We start from the raw sequence: 26590 nt of genomic DNA on the forward strand, positions 1-26590 counted from the left end.
ATGGAATGCATGCAGTGTAAAACTCCTTTGAAATAAACTGATCACAAACAGCATGAAGACCTAATAATTTTCTAATTAGTCCAGAGATAGGCATGTTTACCTTTGCATATGCGAAGTCTGCACAAACAGTATATGCATCGAAGCAGACAATGCATTCATAAAGTCTATCTAAAGCAATCTATGTTCAGGGAAAAACCAAAGCAACAATCCTGCTTGTAAGAAAAAAAAAAAGAAATACTAGATCACTGTTAAAATAACTATTCCACTCTCCCCAGCTTGCAAGTGTTAGCTTGGATGCAAACCCAGACATTTACAAAGCTGAATGGTAAGAAGTGCCATTATGCTTATAATAACAATAAATGCAAAACCTCCACAGTATATATACCTATAATTTTTCATTTATTCTAGGATTTTTGTATCCAGAATGTAAAGATACATCCATACAAATATCTGTGCCATAAAAGTATTCAGCAATTTATGTGTTGTGCATAAAGGTATACATAAAGATATGCATGCTATACCTCATCTAGGCTGGTGCTTAATAAGTATCTAATAATTCTAGGCAAATACAAAAATGGGTTCTACATTGTCTCCTGACCACGCCAAACAGTGAGCAGTCTTTCACCAAGTCTTTCCTTATTGATGACTTTACAGAAACAGATTTGAGGGGCGGGGATTATATCCGCCAACAAATATAAAGCAAATAGCCCCAAAGAACAACAACAAAGCCTGTGCAGGTAACCTAAAGGTTATACAGCAACTGCCAGCCCATAAGAGTCAGTCTTCTTACATAATTTCAGCACTAATCAAGCTCCTAAGCAATGACTTGTGATCAAAATTCCACAAGAAGTATGCATTTGACTCAAGCTGAAACAAATTTTAAAGTCTTTGAAACAACGAACACAATGTATATCATCTGTAGTATACATCTTTTATATCTCAGCTGCTTATAGTCAATGTTATCTCAAAGGAAGTAAAGTACTTTTTACTTTTATGGAGAATTAAATAGTAAAGTAGTTGTATGCATCGGATGCCTGAACATTTATTAGTACAGCAACCTCAGTATCAAGGCGAAAACCCCTTTATTTTTATATTGCAAACTATGTGCACAAGTGGGTATGTTTTTCAGAGCTGTAATAACAAACACACACACACAGCATGGGCTTCTACTAATCCAAAATAGTGGGTTTTTTCCTACCACTATAAAGCATAACGTAACAGATTTCAACTCATTTTACAAACTAAATTAAAGTTTACGCTGTTTTTTTAACCTCTGTCTTTAAACACTAATAAATGCTCTTAGTTTTCTTGCATAATACAAGAAATAATACACCAAAGAAACAAGCAAATCTTTTTTTAAGAGTTGGTAGATGAGTTCATATAAATACATACCTGCTGACCTGCTTAGTATGGTAAATTCTGGTAAGGCCAATGACTTTGATCATCTAATTCCTTTTTTCGGAACAAATGGACAATACACAGAAAACTTAAGTTACTAACCTCTGTATCCCTCCTGGTAAAACTGTTCTCTAAACTCTGCTCAGCCAAATTATAAAACCCAGCTACAGCCAGCTTTGCTAATGAAAAGGGGGTGCTTTTCTGAACAATAGAAGAATTCCTCTGCATTTAGAATGCGGAGTTCCCATTAGAGCTAAGAATCAGAAATGCCAGTTTTACCTCTGTTTTTTTAATTGATATTGTCCCAGCCCTCTTCTACGGTCCAGTGAGACAGTGTTTGTGAAATGATTAAAAAGAACGTGATCTGATCAAGAGGATAGAATAATGGGAAAGGAATGCTAGGTTAGCCACAGTGCAGAGTGCTGGGAAAGAAGACCAAGAGACTTCTTAGTCTATTGTTTTTATTCCCATCTGCTCTTTAGACATCTCAGAACACTTTGATTCTTTATTTACTCTGCTAAAAATGGGTTAAAAGTTGGCCACTTACATCAGAATTTGGGAACAAGTTACAGATCTTTTTTTAAAAAAAAGAAAATAAATAAAAATCCTTGAATTATATCAAGTTTCCAAAAGGTCATCACTGTCTCTGCTGTGGCCTTTTCCCCATCCCAAATCCTCTATCAATATGTCATAGTGAGTTAGGCAAAGACAAAAGAGAGGCTCAGTGTGAAAACTGCACATATATCTAATCCTGACAAAGCAATGAATAGGCCTTCACAAGTATAATTATACTTGTTTATTTGTTACCACGTACAGAGAACTGATGAAAAAATCCATCAAAGTGGTATTATGCAGACACCGAGAGCTTCTTTTCTTTGGTTGCTAAAGCCACATTGAGGCTTAAATTCCTTATTGTTAAATTCAGAAGAAAGGGGGGGTTTGGTTGGACTTTTTTGCATCAGTTGCTGACAGATCCTTTGTGTACAGCGCTGTATTATTAGATGCATTAGCTAGAGGCTTGCTCACTCAGCTCCCTCATTTTAGACCATACAGGAATTCATAATTATAAAGTACTGTACACAGTACCTTTTAAACAGGGTGTGGCATGCATTTTGCTGACCACAAGTTGAACAGATTTAAAAACAGTCCATTTTCTCACAGTTTGGGAATTTAGAATTTCCAAAAACAGGTAAACTACCTGTACAAAAGTCATGAATGCTAATTCTAAGGAGAGCTCTAAGCTTCTAACAAAATCAAACTGAATATATGTCTGTAGTACAGAATGTAGTAGAGAGGAAACTTACCATGCTGCTACTATAATGGAATTCTAGCCTAGTTGCATGAGTGATGCTTTCTATACATCCATCTGAAACCTGCTTCTAGTACAAGAACAAAAATCCTGAAGAACCAAAATAACTACTGAAGTAACTGCAATATACTATGGCAATTGTATGATAGTAGGAACATTATTTTTCATACCAAAAGTACTAAGTAGCCATTCAACTCTAAACCAAACAGCTTTACAATAGGATGATTTGAGGGTTCAGAGTCAAGCGACCGGTGCCAAATATGCCCCCCCCTTATAGAATAGAATTATATCAAAGTAAAAGCAATATGCATAGTTAATGTCTTTGTGAGCTTTCCAATTTAAAACAGAAAAGCTGTAATTTTTCTTTGCTGGCAATCTGGAAACACTCTGGAGTTAATTACAGCTGATTCGAAGTGAACGACACAAACAAAGACCAGTCTATGTCCAGACAATTATACTGCATTAACCAGCTTAGAGCTTCCTGCTGATGTTTCAGGGCTCTTCTATTACACCCTTCTACCTTCCCAGCACGATAGAAAATGCTTCTGCAAGAAGGCATTAATGAAGAGAACTGCAAAAGAATGTGTGACGACCTCTCCTGACATGGCAAAAACTTTCCACCCATGTCACGACAAAGGGGAGAAGGTAATTAAGTTTGAATAAAGGGATGTAACCAAATATACTGTGCACTTAAAACAGCACTTTAAAAAGAAAACTAGAAAAGTTTGCAAACTGCATACTTGACTGGCTGTTCAATCACTATATTGTTTCATCTCTTTCTCCTTTATCATCCTCAAAGGCTATCTTTTCAGATATTTTAAATACTATTACTATAATGAAATCTCATGTGACAGATGAGCTTCCTCCTCCTCCTCCTCCTCCTGATTATAGTTTCTTTGTTTTATATAATGAAGAATCAGTGGGAGAGCATACATGATAGCAAGATAACAGGCTTTGGAATTTTTAATTTAATTATAAGATTGAAACACCATTGGTTTAGTCTTCCTCATTTTCTCACACAGTTTTCCATGAAACCACTGCAACTGCTCTCCCTTTGGGGCAGGATCAGAAACTCACCACTAATCAAGCTTCTGTAGAATACGCCTGATCTCTCCTCACAATCATTATATAGCATAGGCCTAATTTCTCATATTACTCTTGAAAACATTTTTAGCATGTGGATTATGTGTTAAAATTGTATGGCTTGATCACAAATATTTCACAGTGTCAGTCACAAAAGAGTATAACAAGTGGCAATACCCCTTACTTCTGTTGCTTAAGCAGACGCCCTGGCATTAGAATGTGTTTACAAAGAAAGTCTACCTAACCTATAGCAAAAATTTTGGCATTATGAAAACACTGGATAGATAGCAAAACAACTTTTCCCCAAATTTATTTCTTTTAGACAAAGGTACATCTGAACAGCAGCGACTACGCAGTGAGCTTTAAACAGTAATCACTCTCCTTTGTCTTATCTATGCAAATTAGGATTAGGGTTACAATGATGACTGCTTAATCCCTTTGATTTCTTCTTTACTAAATAAATATTAATCTACAAATCAATTAAGTCCTTTATTGTAATGCACTAAACATACTCTATGAAAGGTTATGCAAATTATGGTCATGTTTACAACCATGTTCTGAAAAGAGCTCCATGCTTTCTGTTTTCACCCCAAAATCTCGATTAGATTTGAAAGTGCAAGTTAATACAACCCAACACAAAACCACCACAGGATCCATTGGGACTTATTTATTCCCTTTTAAGTCCACCGCATATATAATTTTAGGACTTTATTAGTCACATTTACTTTGTTTACTCAAATATAAATAACCCCATTTGTAATCTCTTTCATTCCAACCAATATTAGTGTAGGTTATATATCGTACAGCCCAATCCTAAACACATATACTTAGAAGTAAGTGCCACTGACATCAATGGGCCTTGCTCTCAAGTAAGTGTGCATATGATTGAAGGCTTAAAGTCTGAAAAAGTAAATTAAACAGAACAAGAAAGTTTTTTTTAAAAAAAAACTACTTTCATCTGTCACTTAAATTACCAAATCTGCTATCCCAACCATACTTAACAAGAAAACAGTCCCATTTAATTTAGTGAGACTTGCTTCGGCATCTGTTTAGGAACAAGGGGTAGTATCCAATGTTAGTCCTACATAGTGTAGACCCATTGAAATGAATGGGATTTAAGATAGCTGCAATTAACTTAAGTGCCATTCATTTCAATGGGTCTACTCTACATAGGACTAACATCAGATATTACGCATAGTGAGCAAATAACTAATAAAGTAGTAACAGTAATGCTTTCATACCTGTACCAAGCCAATGGGAGACACTAGATGTTTGGAAAGGATTTTTGGTAATACACTCATTTTTTTTATATCACAAAACATTTATTCAGAAGTGCTCTTACAGATAGCATTTGGCACACAGGTTAAATTAGCCAAGGCTGATATACACTGAAGAAAGAGAAGAGGAAATACTTTTTAAAGCATTTAGTGCAGCCTTTAAAAATTGGTTAGATTCAGGCTTAGTCAAATTTAGAGCAGACCCATTGATTTCAGTGGGTCTACTCTAAATATGTCAAAATCTGGATCTAACTCCCTGTATTTTTCTCTTAGAAGTAATCACAACTCAGTATTTTAATCAAGCAATAGTGCAATACTATGAAAAGAGCCTAATGCAGTAAAATACAGACTAGGCCTTCAAGTACAATACAGAAGACTGTACAAAATGAAAGCTACAAAACGCCTTATGGCTACTTCACTGTTTGAGGTACAGTCCACAAAGAACTGTTCCTGTGAAATTTCTAGAATTGAATGGGAGTTGAATTCAGTTGCATAGGTTTAAGTGGACCCTAATGTATGCAGCTGTGCATTCGACTGCAGCATTGAATATGATTTCATATTAAACATCACACCTGTCAACAGAATAGAGTTTTAAATGCAGCCTAGCCATTAAGAAGCCATCTATAGTTCTAGAATAATCTAGTGGCAAATTTTGTTTGGATAGTGAAAAATCAGCTGGGACATTTGTTTTTATTATGCAGAGCCTCTTGTCATTTTTTTCAGTGCAAGTTAATTTGACTGCTCTGCATAAGTGAAGTGAGCAATTCAGTAATTAACTTTTGTGTTTTAAAATGTATGAACTTTAATTAGTTTTCATTATAAACAAACAAATGTCAGCCATAATTATAAGCTCCTTGGCTTAACTACATATTATCCCTTTTCAAACAAACTTGATGTCAGACAAATTAAAATCAAGCAGCCAGCAATTTTGAGTTGAATTTTACATGATCTGCCAGTAACTTGATTACTTAACTTCAATATCATTACAGGAAAAGTATTTCAGTAAAAATAATTACAAGTATTCCAACAGGAGACAGGCTTAATTGTATTGATTCAAAAGATGCATGTATATAGGAACCATGTTGAAGGAATAATGTTATCTTAAATCTACAGTTACTATTCAAATAAAATTACCTGGTATGAAAAAGGCAATTTTAGACTGCCGTTTGCCCCGCCCCCATACAAAACCAAATGAAGTAATTCTTTATCCAATCACCTTTTACTTTAAGCAACAAAATATCAATGGGGAACAACTTCAAGCCATGAAGACTTGGAGGTTTATTTACTGACTAGTGTATCTATTAAGACCAAGAACAAGTGGAGCTGTCAGGACATAATGAAGGTAAATGATTAGTTAGCACTGAGGCTGAGCTCTTCTTCAATGCAATAAGAGTTAATTAAAGTTTACCACCAAACATCAACTAAAGCAGGATGTTGATCAGGTTTCAGCATTAAGTGCAAACAGACAATAGTTGGCAGCAATTAGTACAGCTATCAAATGACATGCAACAATAATTATACATTTAAAACAGCTCAATGTCTGGTGGGGAAGGGGAACCTAATCAGCCACCTTTGACTAGAAATACTCAAAGAGCAAGAAACAGGTAACAGATATTTCACGTTAGCACTGTAAATCAATAGAATTCAACAACAAAAAACAGTGTACAAGTATGTTATCCGAAAAGGAACAATTCACTCTTCATGAAATAGAAGAAATGTACAGACTACTTGTAACGAATGTTAAGTGCTAGTTAGATCAAATAAATTACTGATGCCTTTCAAAATGACAAATAAACAAGCAGGGAAGTACTTGAGGTTTAAAGGCCGGTGGTGGCAACTTTATTCAGCATTTACATCAGATGCAAGGTAACCTGGCATCTCCAATTCCAGTTGTTGAAGTCCTCTCTCACTGAAAGTACAGATGGAACACTGGTTTGAAACCTTTACAAAACTGGCTTGCAACTGCTGGCTATGCAATAAAAAAAATCTACACCAAAAGAGAATAGATCTTACATCTGACTGGAACCAAAGCTGTCTTGGATGAACAGAATACCACATCTGCTCGTGCAAGGTCCCCCTCCCCCATTCTGCCAGTTCTCTCCTCCCACTACAGCTGCTCACATGCCACCCCATACTATACAGGAGGTTCCCCTGACCCTCAATATCAGATTTGCAGGGGGTGCAAGGAAGTGCTGTGGGGAGGAGGGAGAGGGAAAGCCACATTGCATGGGTGGAACTCTGTTTGCACGTGTCTGGATCCAACTAAGCCAGATTACAAGGTGGTCCTGCGTGCTCCTTTGTTATCAAATTCATGCAATCAGTATGTGCTTTAAGCCTATATGTTCTCAAACCCAATATTTCCTTCAAGCCTGTAGGCTTAAAAAACTAGAAAACCCAGTTTTCATCCCTAATGATTACCATAAACAAGGCAGGATACAATCCACTTCTAGCCCAGTTGCTGAAGATTAGGACATTTGCCTTTGATAACCATGGCTTTGGTAAACAGGGCCAGTCCAACAGATTTTAGTGTCTGAGGCAGAAAATCCAAATAGCATCCTCTCCCAAGTAATTAACATGGGAGACAAGGATGTTCTGTGCAAGCCTCACTGAAATGAACAGAAGAATTTCCTGATGGATTGTGCCCTATGGGTCAGCTCTGTTTTTCTCCCACTCTGCCATACTTTCTTTAATAGCACCCCAGATCCACTCCCTGAGGCAACTGCCTCTTCTTGCCTAACGGTAGGACCATCTCCTTTGGTAAAGAATACAAGCTATGCAATATTTACAAGACAGTTACAGTTCACATATTTATCTCAAACAATGAGCAACAGTCAAATATGGTGGAAATCGTTATTAAAGATAGGAACATAGGAAGTCTCCTTATACTGAATGAGACCATTGGTCCATCTAGCCCAGTACTGTCAACACTAACGGGCAGCGGTTCACCAGGATTTCAGGCAGGAATACTTCTAGCCCTATCTAGAGATGCTGAGGATTGAACCTGAGACCTTCTGCATGTAAAACATGTGCTTTACCAGTGAGCCACACCACCTGATCTGGACACGTGCTTAAAGAATAACTAAAGACTTCAGGATAACACAAAGGAATTGCCTTTCAAGACAAAGCAATTACCTAAGATTTGATATTCCATCATTTAGAATCCATACTCCCAATATTTACTAAAAGCTAAAGTAACCACTTCCTACTGCAGAGACCTATATACGTATAGTACCAAAACATTTCATTCAGATTCCAACTTCCTCAGGTAATAGGTCTGTGATTCTGCATAGACTATAGTCACAAACAAACCAGTTAAAAAATTATATATCTCTAATTGAAATTACTGTGACTTACTGTACAGTGTTATGCTCCATTTACTCTGGTTTGGGAGCTGGAACCTTCTGCATGCAAAACATGTGCTCTACCACTGAGCTATGACCCCTCAGCTAAGATAAAATTATCAGTCATATAGAAGGACAAGTCTTGTTGGAGAATCAGGATCGCTTCTGCAAAGTCCTGCCTCACTGACATTTTGACGTGCTTTGGGAGTGTCAATAAGCAGGTATAACAATTTCTAGATGGGTATGTGGATAGGGGTAACCCAGGAGATATTGTTTACTTGGATTTTCAAAAGCCTTTTGACAAAATCCCTCATCAAAGACTCCTGAGCAAACTTAGCAGTCATGGGATAAGAGGAGTTTCTCTTATGGACTGGTAAGTGGTTAATGAACTGGAAGCAAGGAGCAGGAATACATGGACAGCTCTCGCAATGGACAGATGTAAGCAGTGGGGTCCCCCAAGGATTTGAACTGAGACCAGTGCTTTTTGTTCATAAATTATCTGTAATTGGGGTCAGCAGTAAGGTAGCTGGGTTTGTGAATGATACCAAATTATTTAGGGCTGTTAAAGAAAGGATCTCCCCAAACTGAGAGAATGGGCTTTACAATGGCAAATGCAGGTCAACGTAAGCAAGTGTAAAGTGATGCACATTTTGGCAAAAAAAATCCAAACTTCACATATACACTACTGGGGTCCAAGTTGTGTATAGCTTGATGTAAATGATGACCCAGAGTGCAGTTGCTGTGAAATGGCAAATTCCATGTTGGCGATCATTAGAAAAGGAACAGAAAATAAAATTACCAATACTGTAATGCCTTTACGGAAATCTACGGTGAAACCACACTTGGAGCACTACGTATAGTTCTGGTCATCGTACCTCAGAGGAGATACTGTAGTCCTGGAGAAGGTGCAGAAAAGGGCAACCAAAATGATTAAGAGGTTGGAACAACTCCCCTACAATATTTAGGGGGCTTTTTAGCTTTGAAAAAAAGATGAGTAAGGAGTTACTTAACAGGGGTGTGTACACTTATGCAGAGTTTTGAATAAGTAGATAGGTGTTTTTCTTGGTCTCTCATCGTATTAGAACCCAGGATCATCCAATAAAGCTGAATGGTGATAGATTTATATGATGCTCATGGATTTCCCACAGGCATCTGGTTGGCTACCATGGGAACAGAATACTGGACTATATGGGCCTTTGGTCTGATCCAGCAAGGCTATTCTTATGTTCTTATGAAAGAGTCCCAATAGTTTTACTATTGTTATTGGTGGTTGGAAGCCACTTTGAAGAGTGGGTTGTGAATATTTTAAATAAATACAACATTAGCTAACTCCTTTCCATTGCCTACGCTACAATTAAAGCCACCTATTGGAAGTTCTGTAAAGTTCAGGCAGCTCTACGCCTAACACCGGCTAAGAACCACATTATGACAGGATGGATAAAGGGCCAAATATTCTCTGTCCAATCCATAACAGTCAGCTCAGACCATTCTTCTGCATGCCTTGAGCCCTATATAATCCAGAAGGGAAGAAAAATAACCATTCCAAACAATTTAGTAATAGGCTTGACATGAATGAAGGCCAGCCTCATGTGATGAAATGTAGTGTTGTTTAGACAGAAATTCTGACAATTCAACCCATATAGCATATGCAGTGAGCGAAAGTGCTCAACAGTCACAAATGTTTAACAGACTACCTATCTGAAAAACCACTGAAGATGCTTCATCATTCTGTCTTTACATCAGGGTTGTCACCCTTTTCCCCCAGCAGGTTCCTATGTGATCAACCACTGCGCAAGGGATAAATTGTACAACCTTAGATTACTGGCCACTGCTGAAGAAGAAAATACAACTACAACCAACACAGCTGCATGCTCAGAAATACTGAATGCTATGAGTTCTGAATGTGAGGTAAAGATGCATGGCTCCAGGACACTGCCCCTATGTTCCTGCAGACAATCACCATCTGAACTGACTCCTCCTTACCTAGGAATCATCATGTGGGGTACACCATTCATGTTAACCAGGAGTCCTCAGACATAAATAGAGTAAGTGTGGGTATTGAAAGCTGCTTCATACTTTACAAATAAGTGGGGGGGAAAGGAAGCACAAGTGACTTGTGCTTCTTCTTTCCTTACTTCTATTATAACATGGGAAGCAGGGTGGATCTCCCCTGCTGCTTCTTTGTAACATACAAACCAGCCTTAAGGTGGCCAGTCTCTCAACTACATTGGAAAGGAGTCTAGGTTCACTGGAGCCAGATGAAAGTTGGTTTCCAATATAAAGAAAAGGAGCTATGACATGGTACTGTTTAGACATAGTGAATTAAAAATTCAGAGAGGAAAAAAACACATCAATATGAAGTAAGAATGGTAAATTTCATTCAGCTCTGATGAATCTTTGTTACATTACCTCCCACTGATGTACACATATAACTTAACTCCCAACTGAATGCTAAAAATTCAGTAAGACGCAATTTCTCAAAATGTCAAAGATGCTATGTATTTTAACATTAGCACCGAGTCAAATAAAATAGATCTCAACTATATTAAAAACAGGCTCTGATGTTGGATACCAGTAATTTTTACTGGAACATGTGTAAATTTGCATTAACTAAATTTAGTTATACAATGCCTCACTATTTTAGTTATTGGGCAGCAGCCTAGGGCTGTGTGACAGAAATGGTTCCTTCCCCTGTCCCTCAACAAACTTCATTTTCCCAACTAATTCTGTTATGTTAGGGATTTGTGCACAGAGTTAGCTAATCCAAGTATTTCCCTAGAGCTGCATTTAAGCTATGGCCCACTCCCAGCACAAAAGTATCTCCAAAAGCCCTTTCGCCCCCTTCAGCACTCATACGCTCATTGGTCCTGACATTTTCACTTCAGCCATGACAAATGAGCTGATAGCTGTGATCAGATTGCACACAAGTACTGCTTTATCTAAAGACATATCATTAACTCTCATCACTATCTTCCAGTATGATTCTTCTTTGGTTTAATTTGTTGTGAAAATGCAAGTCAGTTTTAAAGCATCTTAAACCTTAAGCAACCACAAATAAACTTCACTAAATAAGAAAAGGGCAGATTTGGACAGGATCAGAACATGACTACCATTAACTAAATGTTTCTCAAGGGACTTAAGTAACTGTACTCAACCTCTGCCCTAGTGCAAACATGCCATTTGAAACTCTTCTAAAGGTCCCTTCCCCCATGGTGAATTGCTAGCACTAGTGTACCCTTTTTTGAGAAACAAAAACAAAGTGAAGCAATGAAACATGCCTAATAAATTAGGAAACCAATTTCTGTCTCTGAGAATGACACCAGCTATCTTTTTGTGGTGTAAGTTAACTTGCATGTGCATTTTCTACAAGTAAAATGTTTCACTTCAGTGTTAATGAAATGAGTTCATCCCTCCAATTTTCAGTAACAGCACTAAACTTAAAACTATCTTGAAAGAAAATCACTGGGTTCAGCATGAACAGGGCAATCTTTCCATTAAGGCAGAAGAACCTAAGTTCCAGTTACACAGTTGTCATTGAATCTAGAAGCTTTGCAACGTATATTATTTGTTGTAACTTTTCCTCGCAATTCATCGGAGAATAAACATAGAAGCAGAGTCAACTGTAACACAACAGACCTTGGGAATGGAGGTCATGCTTTGAGGTAAAGTGCTATTCACTTTTGGACCATGCAAGGAGCTCTTTATTCCTGTTCTTATTGGAATCAGTTCCCCTTACTAGAGCAAGAACAAAGCCAAGTGCTCATGTGAGGTTTATGAATAAATCAGAGGTGAGCCACTTTAAGTGCCGCTCATGATTTTCCTGTTGACAGTGAGCACTTAAACAGGCTTCTAGCACCAGCAACCCCTGGCAAATCTTAATAGATCCTAATCTGCACCTTGCTTCATTTCAGGCAAGAAGTGATTCGCCCCATTTTTTCCTCAAGTCTTCACCTCTTGAATAACTTCTATGCCACCTTCCCAGAAACAGGACTATCCCATTTTAAATATCAAACATAAATAAAGCACATCTTTATATATATTTCCTTAGAAAACCAAATACCGCTAGTAAAAAATACTATGCATTGTACCTAATATAATTAACAAACCATGATGCTACTTAGCATTTGGATAAATTACAAATATTACAAATAATGCTAACATTTCTCACAATTCCTGAAATATCAGAGTATTAATATTATTGTAAACCAAGATGTATTTATTGGGCCTTACACCCATATAAGTATATTTAGGAATGCAGCCTGAAAGTATTACTGCCACCTGTATTTAAAAACTAATTCAACAACCCGAGAACACTATTTTTAAAATAATAAAAATGAAGAGTTGGGGCAAATGCTAACATGCTAAACGACTGTCATTCATTCACAGTATGATGACAAGGCCAAGCCATTGCAATATACAAGAAAAAGGCTAGAATGCTCTGAGCCTATTTTATGGTATTTGACAACACTACATTATAAAATTAAGGTTCAATGCTGAACCGTAATAATTAATGTTTTGTATTTTATTTTGTACATCTTAACTTCTCTGTTATTGAACTGAATCTAGGACACAGATTGTTTACACTCTCAAATTATACTTACATAATTTAGCATTCAGGTTTTACTTCTTAAGGGTTCTTCACATGTGCAACAAATTGATCTACCCTATCACTTTGGTCCATAATTTCCTGGACCAAAGGAATGGGGTCAATGAGAAATTGAACAGAACCTATCATGAAAACCCTAGCAAGATTACAGTTAAAATGACATGATCAAAACCGGTTCATTCAACTATAGCAGATCAGAACTTTACTTCAAAACTGCAAGCAGTCTTGCTAGATCAAAGATTCAAAATAAAGGACACCAGAGATGTGCTGCATCTTCTTCAGAATGCTGAAGTATTGAAAAAACAGGGCTACTAATTCTATTCTATAGCACTTTATGTTATGGAATAAGAAAAAAGGAACTAAACATGGTGCCTAGCTGCCTCATGAAGATAGCTGTAGCAGAAAAGGGAGACATAAAAGGTCAAACAGTGAAAATTGCTCTGCACTTTCGCCTAGATTTAACAACAGAACAGCTCTAGAAAAGTTTGGTTTTCTTTGTTGTTCTGGGTCCTTTATATCTTGACCTCAAACTGAATACAACAGAGAAGACTGACTTTGAAGTTTTAAAGCAGATAACAGTGTGGCCTAGGACTGCCAGCATTTTATTGGCCCTGCCCTTATGCCTTTCACAGCAACCAGACATACAGATACTAAGTTGATGAACTTTTTCCCCATCTCTTTGTCTGTATATACCTGGAAAAACTTCATCTGCTTAATTTCTGATGTGTCTCTTCTCTTACAGGAATAGGATGAAAGCCAATGAAAAAGCTGGCGACCCTATGAGGATCACAAGTGAAGTGTGGAGTATTGTTGAAGCCACCAAAATGAATCAAGTCCTGCAGTGCTATCTCAGTTTGCAAAAAAGCTATTGGTGACAGGTGACTTGTCACCTTAGATTAGAGGACTTAGCTTCTTAGTGGTGCTTAAATTCTAAATTGGCTAGAATAAAGCTTTAAGGGTGCAATCCTATGCACGTTTAGACAGAAACAATCCTACAACTCCCAACATGTGGCTGGTACATGCGAAGAGTTGTAGGACTTTTTTCTGTCTAAACATGGTTAGGACTGTGCCCTGTTTTCAGACTGCACAAAATTGGTTTACAGCTGTGGGTTTGAAGTAAACCACATTTAGTTTGTATATCTAGTGCCTCATGTGTAACTTGTTGATTGTTGAGCTTTTTAAAAAGCCTACTGAAAAAAAAGGAATGCTTAATTTATTTGAATAGAAGGCTTAATTTTGATATATTGGGCTTCTCAATGATTATATTGCCACTTATGCTAGGTTTATAACAGTAGAACTGAACTGAATTCATAGCTAGAGAAGTAGGCCTTCAATTTGAACCCATTTCTCATGACATTTTAAAACACACGTAAGTTTGTCTTGGTTTAAGAATAACATATGAATGTGTCCTAAATATCACAGTGTTTTGTTTTACAACACACACACATGCACTGCCACTGCCACCTACATGACAAACATGTGTTTCCAGCATCCCTATGATCATAGGGGAATATATATGTGCACTGATTTAGGGCACAGTCCTATGCATGTTTAGACAGAAATAAGTCCTACAGTTTCCAGCATGCCCCAGCCAGCATGGCTGGGAAGAAGGATGCTAGGAGTTGTTGGACATTTTTTTCTGTCTAAACATTCATAGGATTGCACCTTTAATGTATTACACGAAGAATCAAACCAAGCCTGGTTGAACCTAAAACTGGAGAAAGTCCCCTCACAAACAAAACAGAACCTGAACCATTCAGGTTACTGATTCAAAATAGGGTTCGCCTAAGAATGATCTGGTGGCACACTCACCCCAACTAGAATGAATCACAAGCACTTAAAAAGTAAACATCTGGAGGATTTGTGTATATTTTGGCTTCCACTGGGAAGCTACAGGGAGGATGGAGGCTTACTGTTTTAAGCCTGCAATCCACTGCATCAGACCAAGAAGATAAGCAGCCTGATGGCAGAAGAGGACATTTTGCACACTGCATAATGTTCTCCCATGCTGTACTGCATTCAGTATCTGTAGATCTTAAAGCTATTGTTGAAATGTTTATTTCTAACCTTTGACCTAAAGGCTGGTATATGTATGGCTGTTTATTAAGAAACCAATTATCTTGGAGAGGCTGTGTCTTTGGTGGTCAGGCGTGCAATGTCCCAGACAACACAGAGTGCAGCAGCATCCAAGGTCTCAGGCAAGAAACTCCAAGGGGCAAAGGGAGTCTAAAAACATGGTAGAAGATAATATATGTGTGATAAATATAATTTTAACTGTACACAGGTTATCCTATTCCATTTCTCTGTACAAAATAATATTCCAGTGTTAAGATGGAATTCTACCTTGGCTCTGTTCCTTCTCCTTATGTTCCAGTTGTAAAGTTTGCAGGATTTTCAGTTAAGTATGTTTAATCACAGAGTATTACATTCAGGAAAAAATACTGCAGTGATATTAATCACTTTATGCAAATCTACATAATAATGTAAGTATTTGAATTGTCTTGCATAAACCAGAACTGAACCACATCAGGTGCACCAAACCTTTATTTATGTTAAAAGGTACCAAATCAGAAACTTCTTTCACAGCTAAACTCAATCTAAAACTGAACCAAAGTCCAGAATGGTTTAACTAGTGCAAGTGCAAAATATGTAACCAAAGCGCATTTTTATTAAAACAATTTTTAAACAAAGTTTTTTACCCTGAAAACTGGCTTCTGGTCTGTCTGGGTTTGGCCTCAACTCAGATAAGGGAGTTACCTCTTAAATATACAGTCACGTGTTTCTGTCTAAACCCATAATCCTTACACTATTGACCTAATCTTCATGGGAGTTGATATAGTCCAATAAGTTCAATGTGACAGCCATGAATGTAGTATATCTGTCGGTAAAACAGTACTTTCGGGCAGGTTTTAAATAGTTCTCAAAATCAGCAAAAGCAAATAATTTGCCACACATAAAATACTTCACCATTTTTAAACTGAAATCTCATTGAGAAGGATATATACATACAAATGTGTCTTAAAATGGTAAACTTATTTCGCTCATAAAACTCAGCTCAACCATTCCTCAACAGAATTAGTTTTCCTTAATATTCTTTTAGAAAAATAAAATCTCCCTCTAGACAGGCTGTAGCATTCCAAACTTTTATGAGTGCAAACTTATTAACGCAAGAAGAACAAAAAGGACTTATGAGAACACTGGAATAACAAAATCACAGAATGTGCCTATTACACAAGTCTGTGACACATCCATATTAATGGGCATATCCTAAATTCCTTTATATAGTCAAAAGAAGTAGGCATTTTTATTCTATGAGAATGATAAAAGTTAGATCTGTGTAGACCACTAAATCTGGTTATTTCTCTCTCTCTCTCTTTCTCACACACACACACACACCCTTCAATTGTTACAGTATTAAGACTGCAGATCTAAGCATACTTATCACCGAGGAAGTAAGTCCTGTTGAGCTCAATGAGATTTACCTCTCAGTAAACTTATTTGGAATCTGGTAGTTAGGACCTCAGTCTCTCGGTGTTTCATAGTAGTTATATTTAAACTCACATGTGTCAAACAACAGTCTTGTTTATATTTCATTCCCTAGAATATCATATAGCCAAATCCTTTGCATGCACTTAGAAACAAGTCTCACTGTGTCCAATGGACTTACTCCTACACAGGTAAACATAGCATGCAGCCTCAGACCAGTATACGAGGTGCCTAGGTTTCTGCCTGTTCAATAAGAATGCAGACTTCACATAAGCTACCATTAACCCATGTGTTATCCAGTTTTGTAATGGCTGGAAAACTGCCAGTTAGAACACATGTTGCTTGCTTAACAATATAAACTTATTTTTAAATTAACACATTTTCTTTTCCAAAGTACTCAATAAGCATATCTTACTTTGAATGTTCATCTTAGATATAACTTTCTTGTCATTTAAAGGGGATTTTAAATATTTACAAACATTAGCAATCAGCATTTGCAAACTTATAAAAAATTTCTCTGACAGTCTCCGATGAGAAGGCATGACCCATCTAGATCGAACCTCTTTCTGATAACAGTTCCATACTGAGCTGTCAACTTTCTTTCATTTACAAATATTTACTTATTTTGTAATGTGCTTTAGTACACCAGACTATAATATTCCAAATTGCACCACACACAAGTACAAATTATCTGACCAAACCTTATAGCAAGTTGCTATATGGTGGATTCAACATGTTTTTTCTATAATGACTTCAAACACAATTACTATGACTTGAAAAACTGGAAATATTTAGCACGCACTCAGATAAATAATTGTTTCACCACACTGCATCTGATTTTCATATGTACCATAGATTTTTTTTTTTAATTCTTAGTTTTTAAAAGTGGATCAACACTTAGGCTGCAATCCTATACTCGCTTACCTGGAGCACATCCCAATGGGGACTCAGTGGGGCTTACTTCTGAGTAGACATGTATAGAATTGCACTGTAAGTGTATTTTAACCATCCCAGTTACTGTTAAGAGCACATAATTAGAAGCACAGATCAGATTGTCAACAGCTAACCAATTACAGTCATAGCTTTAGGCCTCCTTCTGGTCCCATTTAAGTCAACAGATATTTTATCACTGGCTTTGATAGGAGAAGGGACTGAGACCTTAGTGACATGACTTACAACACTATTGTCAACTATGTAAACATATCAAAAATGGAATACTAAAGCACACTAAGAATAAAACTTGTTACATCCAAATTTCTAATTTTTGTTTCATCTATCAATAGGTTCAAATTGATTCAATTTTGTATCCTACAAATAGGTACTACACCATTATACAGTTCATACACAGTCAAGACCTATTTTTTTCAACAAGAAAAATAGCACCAATTAAAACAGCTAAAACAATACCTATAAAAAACAGTTCAATGAACTTAACTTATTATTGCCTCCTTGATGTACATATGCCACTGATTTTTAAAAATAATTTTCACCTTTACCCCCTCCCCACAAGCAAAGCACTGAGAACACTCGATACCCAATAGTCAATATTTGATTATCCTGTAATGTTTCTACTACATACAAACCTGTGTCTATCATCTTCTAGCTGCACATTATCATACATATTCATCAGCATGATGATGGAAATTCAAGGCATCTTATAAAGTTGCTGAAATCTGAGCTTCTGCTTGTTTTCTCAAGTCTTGGACAAACATAACTTTAGGGAGAGCTGAGCAGAGGCATAAAGAAAGAGAAGCTTGCATTTTCGTCTTCCTTTCATCTTAGTCATTCAGTCAAGCATTCAGTGCCCTATTCAGCAGAGCTTTTCATTATGCAAAAAAATGCTAATCCTTTCCGATGCTTTCACACTTGTATAAACCCCCATTCCTTCCACTGAAAAGCAATTATATCAGTTTACCTTTCTGTCAAAAACAGGATTAATATTCCAAAACCTGAATCTCTTTTGTTTTTCTATCTTTTGCTACAGGAAACTAGAGATTATTAGAGAATGTTTTCCTTAGAACAAGAATAGATTATTTTAAATATGATTCTGTTAAACCAAAGGGGGGGGGGGGCTTCAGTTGCTGCGGAAACTCCTTTCAGTGACAGAACTGACCTTCCCTTTGCAGAGGCCTGAATAGAATGAGCCTCACTCTGGTCTATTAATCAGAAACAAATTATGAAAGAATGTGGCTGGACTGGTTGACACTATCCTGTCTTGGGAGACTCAGTAACAGCCTAGTAACAATGTCCTCTTCATGGGTAATGAACAGCCATGACAAATGGGAGCTGAGAAACTATTTATTTGCATATGCAAATTGTCACACAAAGGAAACATGTACAAACAAGTGTCATTGTAAGGTGGATTAGGCAAACAACACTTTTTTTAAGGACATTCTGCAGCCCAGAACATTAGTCAGCACAATTAAACCAGTCTCCATGGAGACTAATGAAATTTCACCATGGTATGAGTTAAATTAGATAGCTAGTTATGTGTTTCCACAATCCAACTTGAAATCCATTATTGTTTCAGAATAATACAGCAATTGTACCAGACTGATCTTTGCCAGCTCAACAAGCTCCTAAGTTGACAATTTGCATATGTTAATATAATTAAGCACTAATTACATGAAACCTGTATAGATTCACATGCACTTTCCCTAGGCGCTTCTCAATTGAACCTTGGCCAAGTTTTTAACCCTTTGAATTATTTGGGAATAGGGAAGCTCTGCCTTATGGGTACAGCCCCAAGGCAGATGCAGGAAAAGCTCTTCACTTATAAATACAAAGCTTAACCTGACTTCTCATATTTCCATCAACAAAGCTAGAAAATATTTTCAGAAATGCTACAAGAGGGGGCTCTCTAAAACCCCAGCTCTGCTACTTTAAAAAAGGGGTATGAAAGCACTCAAGATTAGGCTAAATAAAGTGTTACAGATTCATTTATTGTCACTGCCATATCTTGAAAGTTCAAAATTGTCATACACACACACACACACACACACAAGCTAGGCTGGATTTGATGTCAGTGCTGTGACAGCAATAAAAAGGGAATGAGGAGAGGAAAAAAGAGCAGCCAGGAACTAATGAGCTTTACATAAATATATGCTAAAGCAATTAAGCAGTGTTAATTACTATGACAGCAGTTAATTGAATATAATTAGATATTTTAAGCCACTGACTAATGCACAGTTAAGATTAATTTTATTGAGATTAATTGTAAATAAGAATAGATTAACTGTGTTTTGACAGGCAAGCAGAAGAGCAGGAATCAGCACAGACCCCCAAAATCATATATTATTTTAATGTCACACCTCAGAATCTTCTCCTCAATAAACATGACTTTTCAAACCCAAACAGACAGGAATTTTGAAGAAAAACAAACAGCTTGCAGAAATTAAAGAGTCTTTGTCCTTTTTATGTTTATTTCTTTTAGCAGACTAAATTAAGCGAGTCTGGTGTACGTTTTTAGGAAGGAACATTTCAAACTGAATGGAAAAAATGTTCTGTCACATACGAAATTCATGCAGCTGTGCGGAACTTGGTCCAGATGGTCTAAGCCTATAAAACACCATCAAAATGATAAGAGAATAGGGCCTTCCCAAAATGTGATAAAGTCGCAGCCTTGTATGTGGCCTAAATTTTCTGCCATCTATGGTTTCCTCCTTGATCTCTTTCCATTTTTAACTTATCATGAATATTCAAAAGACCACTCTTAAAAAATACCACCAATGCACATCCACTTTAAAAGACTAAAATCTCAGCAAAATGTCCCCTTGCTTAATTAATACAATGCAACTAACAGATTTTTATATCATTTATGTTAATTAGCTTGAAATGCTTATTTTTAGATATTCTTCAAAAAAAGATCTAAAGAATACTCACTGCAAAATAATCCAAGCATGCTGTTCTTGGGAATTTTATATATATATATATATATATATGCAGAAGAATGTTAACAAATTACTAACAAGAAAGGAGCCTCAACTGATTTCAAAATAAATCAATAAGTGATCAACACAATATTTTTAAAGCACTACAATGTATATATCATATAAATGTATATATTCAATACCTTTTTATCTCTAAATTGAGAAAGGCTTTACAGTATTGAGCATGCCCCTGTATTGACTATCAACTTCTTTGCAATGCCTTTCGTCTTTTAGAGTGAAAATCCAAAAATGGTCTGTGAAACAAGGCTACAACAAGCCATTCTGCAGTGAAAGATTTTAAATCATCCAGCCTCTTCTAATAGACTTGAGACTTATTGAGGTAGAAACCATAAAAAATGAAGAAGGGAAATTTAATCCCTGAAATATTGATTTGCACATTAATATCATATAGGCAGAGGGCAATTTGGCTTCATGGAAATGACACATTGTCGACCCTTGGTGAAGTCAGAGCCAATCTAACTGCTGAACATGTCTGAATCTCAAGAGTTATTAAGGGCTTCCCTTCTTGCCTATATGACTTTTCTCCAGCCTACCAATGCAATCTTAAATGTATTATCTTTAAGAAATAATTGTAAAACCTCAGGGGTTTTCCAGTTAATGGAAGGAAGGCTAAACCACATCAGATTCTGAAATGCAACATTAAACCCTTGCAATCAACAAAACCACCTCAATTCTCATCCATCCAGTGCAGGATCTAATACTGTTATTAGAGATAATCAAATTTCATTGTGTAAATTTAGGCTCATGGTCAGAATGGAAGCAGTAAATTCTGCAATATTAAACAGTGATTTTCTTAGCACTTCTTTACATGGTCTCTGCTGGCGAACAATAAAATATTTTAGTACAGAAACACAACCTCACATCTACCGTGAAAGATACAAGGGATGCACATCAATTCATTACCAAATGCATTTTAGAAAACAGGCTAGTATCACTCCTAAACCTACTAAGCAGTAAGCAGGTACTACCATTACTACTGCTGTGACTTATACAGATGGTTTGCTTGACCTTTCTTTGTTCTTTGGGTAGATTTCACTTTTGAAGATTTATGACTATTCCCTTCTATTTAATTGACCCTATATGTTCATTTCCACAAGAAGGAAAACAACTGAATACATGTTTATGGTGCAGAAACCCTTCAAAGCCCAAGGCAATGCCTGTAGGATGCTACAGCCACAGTGTGTAGATCCTACAATATGAATATTCAGCCAGGCTCAATGAATAATCCGAGTGAGCCCCAGCACTCAAGCCAGGTGCAAGAGGTTAAAACAGCTGGCTAGCCATCTTTCATGTTGGTGTGCCTTGCTGCTGCCTGAAACTGCCTGATATTCCTCCTCATATATTATTATTATTCCAGTTGTATTTTGTTTTTCTAGGATCCTATCTCAGAGAAGAAAAGGAAACTCATTCCGAGTAGCAAGTTGAATAGGAAATGGAACAATCATATTTAAAAGGTCTTTTTCTTTTCTCCTCCAACCCTCCAACCCTGTTTATTTTAAGAATTTTCCATTACCCCTTCTTTTCTATCTAGTCTTTAAAAAGCAAAGTCCCTTTTTGCTAGCCTTGTTCTGTCAGTTTTGTCAGTAAATAGAAAGTAAAACAAGGGTTGATGGCACTGAGAGTGTTACATACCCAGACTGTGTTTTTGCATTGCTCTCAATGGAAGCGATCGATGCCCATGTCACAGTGGTGTCCCAATCGCAGCCAAGTCTCTGCCTCAATCTAACCAACAGGCAGGGCTTCCAAGGCTGCTGCTCACTACCTCTTCCTTCCATCCATCCACTTAGACATCCACCAAACTCTCAGAGAGAGAATAAACTACAATCTGCTCTTCAACCACCGCTCCTAAGGATCGAGCCACTGGAAATCCTTCCAAAGGGGAATCACAATTTCAAATATAAATATAAGAGATATTTATCCACCTTCAACATCATCAACCCTCTCCTTTTTTCCTCCTCTGTCTCTCTCTCCCCCTCTCCTTTGCCAGCTACCTGATCCTTGATTAAAAATGGAACAGGGTTAATAATAATATGAAAAAGGCGATCAGAATGGAGGAGAGGAAATGCAACTGTCAGATAGAGGGATAGTCAGACTTCCTGGGTGACCCTGGCGGGGTCTGGCTCAATGTAAATCCACCATCTTCAGCCTGGCAAGTTGTCTTTGGGTTGAGAGGAGCTTTTTTTTTTGGTGGTGGTGGTGGTGGTGGTGGGGAGGGCGGGAAGGGGGTGTTATGTTTGCGATGTATGCCTTGGTACCTAAGGTGGAAGAAGAAGAGGAGGAGGAGGAGGAGAACAGGAGGAGGAGGAGGAGGAGGGTGTGTGTTATTGAATGGGAGCGAAAAAGCCTCCTCGGGACGGCGCGGAGGCTGAACCCGGCTTGCTGAGCCTCCTCTCTCGGCTGGGCCCAGTGCCCCGAGCAGCCGATGAGATCGAGACCCCCCTCCCCCTCCGGCTGGCAGGTAACAAAAGAAATACATAAGCGTGTCTTTGGGGGGTGAGGGGTAGGGCTGGGACGCAGGAGGGCAGGGTTGGTAGGGTTGGGGGGCAGCAGCCGTAAGCTGGCATCGGTGGGGCAAAGTTTCCGGTCCCCATGTTTACAGGCGATTGTAAGGTTGCAAAGGCAGGAGGGGGAAACAGAGACGCGCCTGCCATTAGCCACCGAGCTAAGGGATGCATTCGAGGAGAGGAGACCAGAGCAGACCCAGAACCGCTGCATTGGAGACGAGCAGCGTACTGATCTCACACCCCGCACGGAAGGGGGGGGGGGAGAGAGAGAGACGATTTTAAAAAGAAATAGAAAAGAAAATCTTGGCAAGAGTCCGATTAAAACAACGCCGGAGCCCAACGCAGGGAGGGAGGGAGGAACGCAGGGAGGGAGAGAGCCCGCTGCCTTTTCACAAAGGGAAGCGACGGTCGAAGCTTCCCCAGCCCCGGCAGGCAGCGGCTAGAACAGCACCTCCGGCGAGCGAGGAAGAGAGCCGGGCTCTGGGCAGGGCGCAGCGCACTAGAAACGGACACACAGGGAAAGCGAGCAGCACGCTTCTCTAACGGGCTCCTCTCTACCTCTTCCTGCTACCAGCGACGGCACTAGCCCTGCCCGGCTGCTGCAAAACGCAGCACCCCACATCTAAATCGCGCGCGCACACACACGCGCGCACACACACACACACACACACACAGAGACCGGGGGGGGCTCAGTCCCACTGGCACTCGCACCCCTCACATCCAAAGCCAAAGCCTGATCTCTGACCCCCAAAGGCACCCCAAACTTTCCCCAGAGGCATCACGCTCCGGAATCCGGGGTTAAAGGGGTGGAGGGGGGTGGGGGAGAAAGAATGGATAGGCAAAGACTTTTGACAGCCGTGCCATGGTTCCAAATAAGACCATTTCCCAGCCCGATTTAAAAAAAACAAAAAACAAAAGCACCAAAAAGAATATCTTCTGCCAAACGTTTAAGATCCTTCACTTAATCCAAAAGTTACAGCATGAAAAAACGGACTCCTCCACCCCACCCTACCCTCCCAGAATTTAAGAGAGAGAAGGAGAGAGAATGAATTCCTCCTTCCCTAAAGCGGTACCTAAAAATGGGGAAAGAGGTAGAAAAGGGGGGTGCGAAAGGGAGAGATAGAGAGGATCTGGGGATGGGAGTGTATGTATGTGTGCGCGAGAGAGAGAGAGAGAGAGAGAGAGAGAGGCAGGCAGGCAGGCAGAGAGGGAGAGCGAGAGCGAAATATCAAAGATTGTGCAAGATCAGCCTGGAAAGATAATCGATACTCGACCTAAATTTAACACAAACTACTCAATAAAAGTTAAAGAAAAAACTTACTTTCCATTTCCCCTCGCAGTTCTTACTGGATCTTCGCCTCTCTGTTTTGTTTTGCTTTATTTACTTAACAGCTGATCACATCCAAGTAAACGACAGAAGGTTCATTAAAAATAAAAAAAATAATCCTCCAACTTTATTGGGTGAAAATAAAAATGATTGAGCAAGAAGAGGGGGGCATGGAGCGGTCCTTTGGGGTCCGGGAGTTGTTAAAGCATGTGGCGACCGCGGTCTCGCTGTTTGGTTGTGAAGGGGTTGGGAAAAGGAGGAAAGGAAATGAAAATCCGATATGTCTTTATTCTGCTAATTATTATCGTTTTAGCCCTGTTTAAAAAAATGGCTGATTAAGTTGAGTGCGCATGTCTTTGTGTGTCTATTCCCGATATGCACTCTGGGAATGAGAGAGAGAGCGAGAGAGAGAGAGAGAGAGAGAACGAGCGGGGGGGGGGGAGAGAGAACGAGAGAAGAGAGAGGTGTAATTAGTGAGGTGATCAACATTCTCCAGACTGCAAATGACGCGCAGCACGGACTTACTGCCGCTGCTTCTGGGGGCTCGTAGGGGCTGCGGGAGCCACACCACTGGCCCCAAAGCAGAACGGGCAGTAGGGAAGCAGCTCATGGACACAAACACAAGTCTGCAAACTTCATTAGTAACACAGACACACACACACAGACACACAAATAGATGGCTGGGGAAAATTAGAGAGAGAGAGAGAGAGAGAGAGAGAGAGAGAGAGAAGAGGCAGAGAGGAAGGAAAGAAGATTTGCTGTTCTTAACTGCTCAGGAATGTGAAAAGATATGGGTGCAAATTAATTATTCCTCCCACCAGGGAAGTTCTTTCTTTCTCTCTCTTCTCCCCCCCCCTCCTTTTTTTTTTTTAAAGGAAGAAAATATGCCTGGGATAATGAATGTGGAATGTGCCTCTGTATGGAAAGGGAGTGAGTCTGAGATCGGAAATTTCTACTCTTATAACCATAGAGAATCATTTACATATTATTGAGGATTTATTTACACATACACACACATTGTACATACAGTGATATTATATCTCTAGTATCTATAGCTCATGTATACAAATAAGACATATGCATTATTGCATACACACATGGCAGTTTAATCTCCCTGGTGTAACTGGTCGAACAGCTCAACAAAACTAAGTTTATAACAGCAAACAGTATTTTTAGTGTGTAATAGCAACAGTAAACAGATTTAGCAAAGCAAAACCTATCCCAGTGCAACTACCAGTCTTTTCCCCATGGAAGCAGAAAAAGAGGGATTATATTTGTCTTTAGGATTACCAGAGATACTGTTTGATATAAAAAGAAAGGGTGGTACTGACTATGCATAGTATAGGTACTATTATAAATAGGAATCTCCCAGAAATCTTCTCTTGCAAGGGAAGGAAAGCAATTGCTTCTCATTTGAAAATCTAATTATCTTAACCTAATACTGCAGATGTGATGTGAATATGAGTGACACTTTCATTAAAATATAATTAACTAAAACTAGGAATCGAGATACTTTTAAATACCCCCTAGTGAAGATTAAAAATCATGTATATTCAAAGAGCATCCAAACACACTGCAGGGACACCTGCCTCCCCCTTCCCTCCACACACACACTAATATTATAGAAATTAAAGGGCAAAAAAAGAAAAAAAAAGATCAGTAAGTAATACTTAAATATAAAGGATATTTACAATCTCAAACACCCTGTGCAGATGAACCATAACCTTGGAGTGACAGTGCCTTTGAAGTTCCTGATTCCTAGGATACACATCAAAACCTTGTCTTAGGCCTTAAGCACTAAATACCATCAGAAAGGTTTAATACAATCCCCCATAAAAATAAGGTATAAATATGCATCTTTGGGGGGCCTTAAACCTTCCGATCTAGAGAAACATTTGGCAAATCCTGAAGCTAATACCAAGAGGAAAATCTCCACCTGATGATGAATGAAGGGCTTGCCAGGAAAGGGACGGCATAGGCCAAAGTTAGGGAGGCGCAGTGTGAAAGCAGATGTGTTAAGGTCATGGTGAAGGTCCCTCAGACTTGGGAGGGGAAAAAAATGCCCACTTGGAAGTCCAGCTCTCTGTGGGCAACCCGAAATATAGTGAGGTTTCATAGGAACGGGCTGAAAAGTAACCACATCCAGCAAATTTCAGGAAAATCTTTGAGCCCAATATTTAATGTCAAGGACTGGGCACAGAAGGCTTCTGGAGAGTAACTTGATCTTGCTTGAGATTTAGACCTACTCATCAATGAAATAAAAAGGAAACTGTACATGGAAATGCTTTGTGCGTGTATCAGAAAGCTGA

At 38.5% G+C, this 26590-nt stretch overlaps 1 protein-coding gene and 1 long non-coding RNA gene across 2 annotated transcripts in view; one reads left to right on the plus strand and one right to left on the minus strand.

Annotated features, from left to right (window-relative positions):
* ZFHX4 (zinc finger homeobox 4) overlaps positions 1 to 24643 on the minus strand; it is a 235295-nt gene extending 210652 nt beyond the window's left edge. The window contains exon 1 of the mRNA XM_084849259.1: positions 24276 to 24643. The gene's annotated coding sequence lies outside the window, so the exon portion shown is untranslated. The remainder of the gene's footprint in view (positions 1 to 24275) is intronic.
* Positions 22754 to 26590, plus strand: part of LOC146346844 (uncharacterized) — a 40759-nt gene continuing 36922 nt past the window's right edge. The window contains exon 1 of the long non-coding RNA XR_014790088.1: positions 22754 to 22908. This is a non-coding gene — a long non-coding RNA (uncharacterized LOC146346844). The remainder of the gene's footprint in view (positions 22909 to 26590) is intronic.

Source organism: Heloderma suspectum, chromosome 4, assembly GCF_057233095.1.
Source record: "Heloderma suspectum isolate Gila_16-S chromosome 4, 16-S_ref, whole genome shotgun sequence".
NCBI classification, from domain to species: domain Eukaryota; kingdom Metazoa; phylum Chordata; class Lepidosauria; order Squamata; family Helodermatidae; genus Heloderma; species Heloderma suspectum.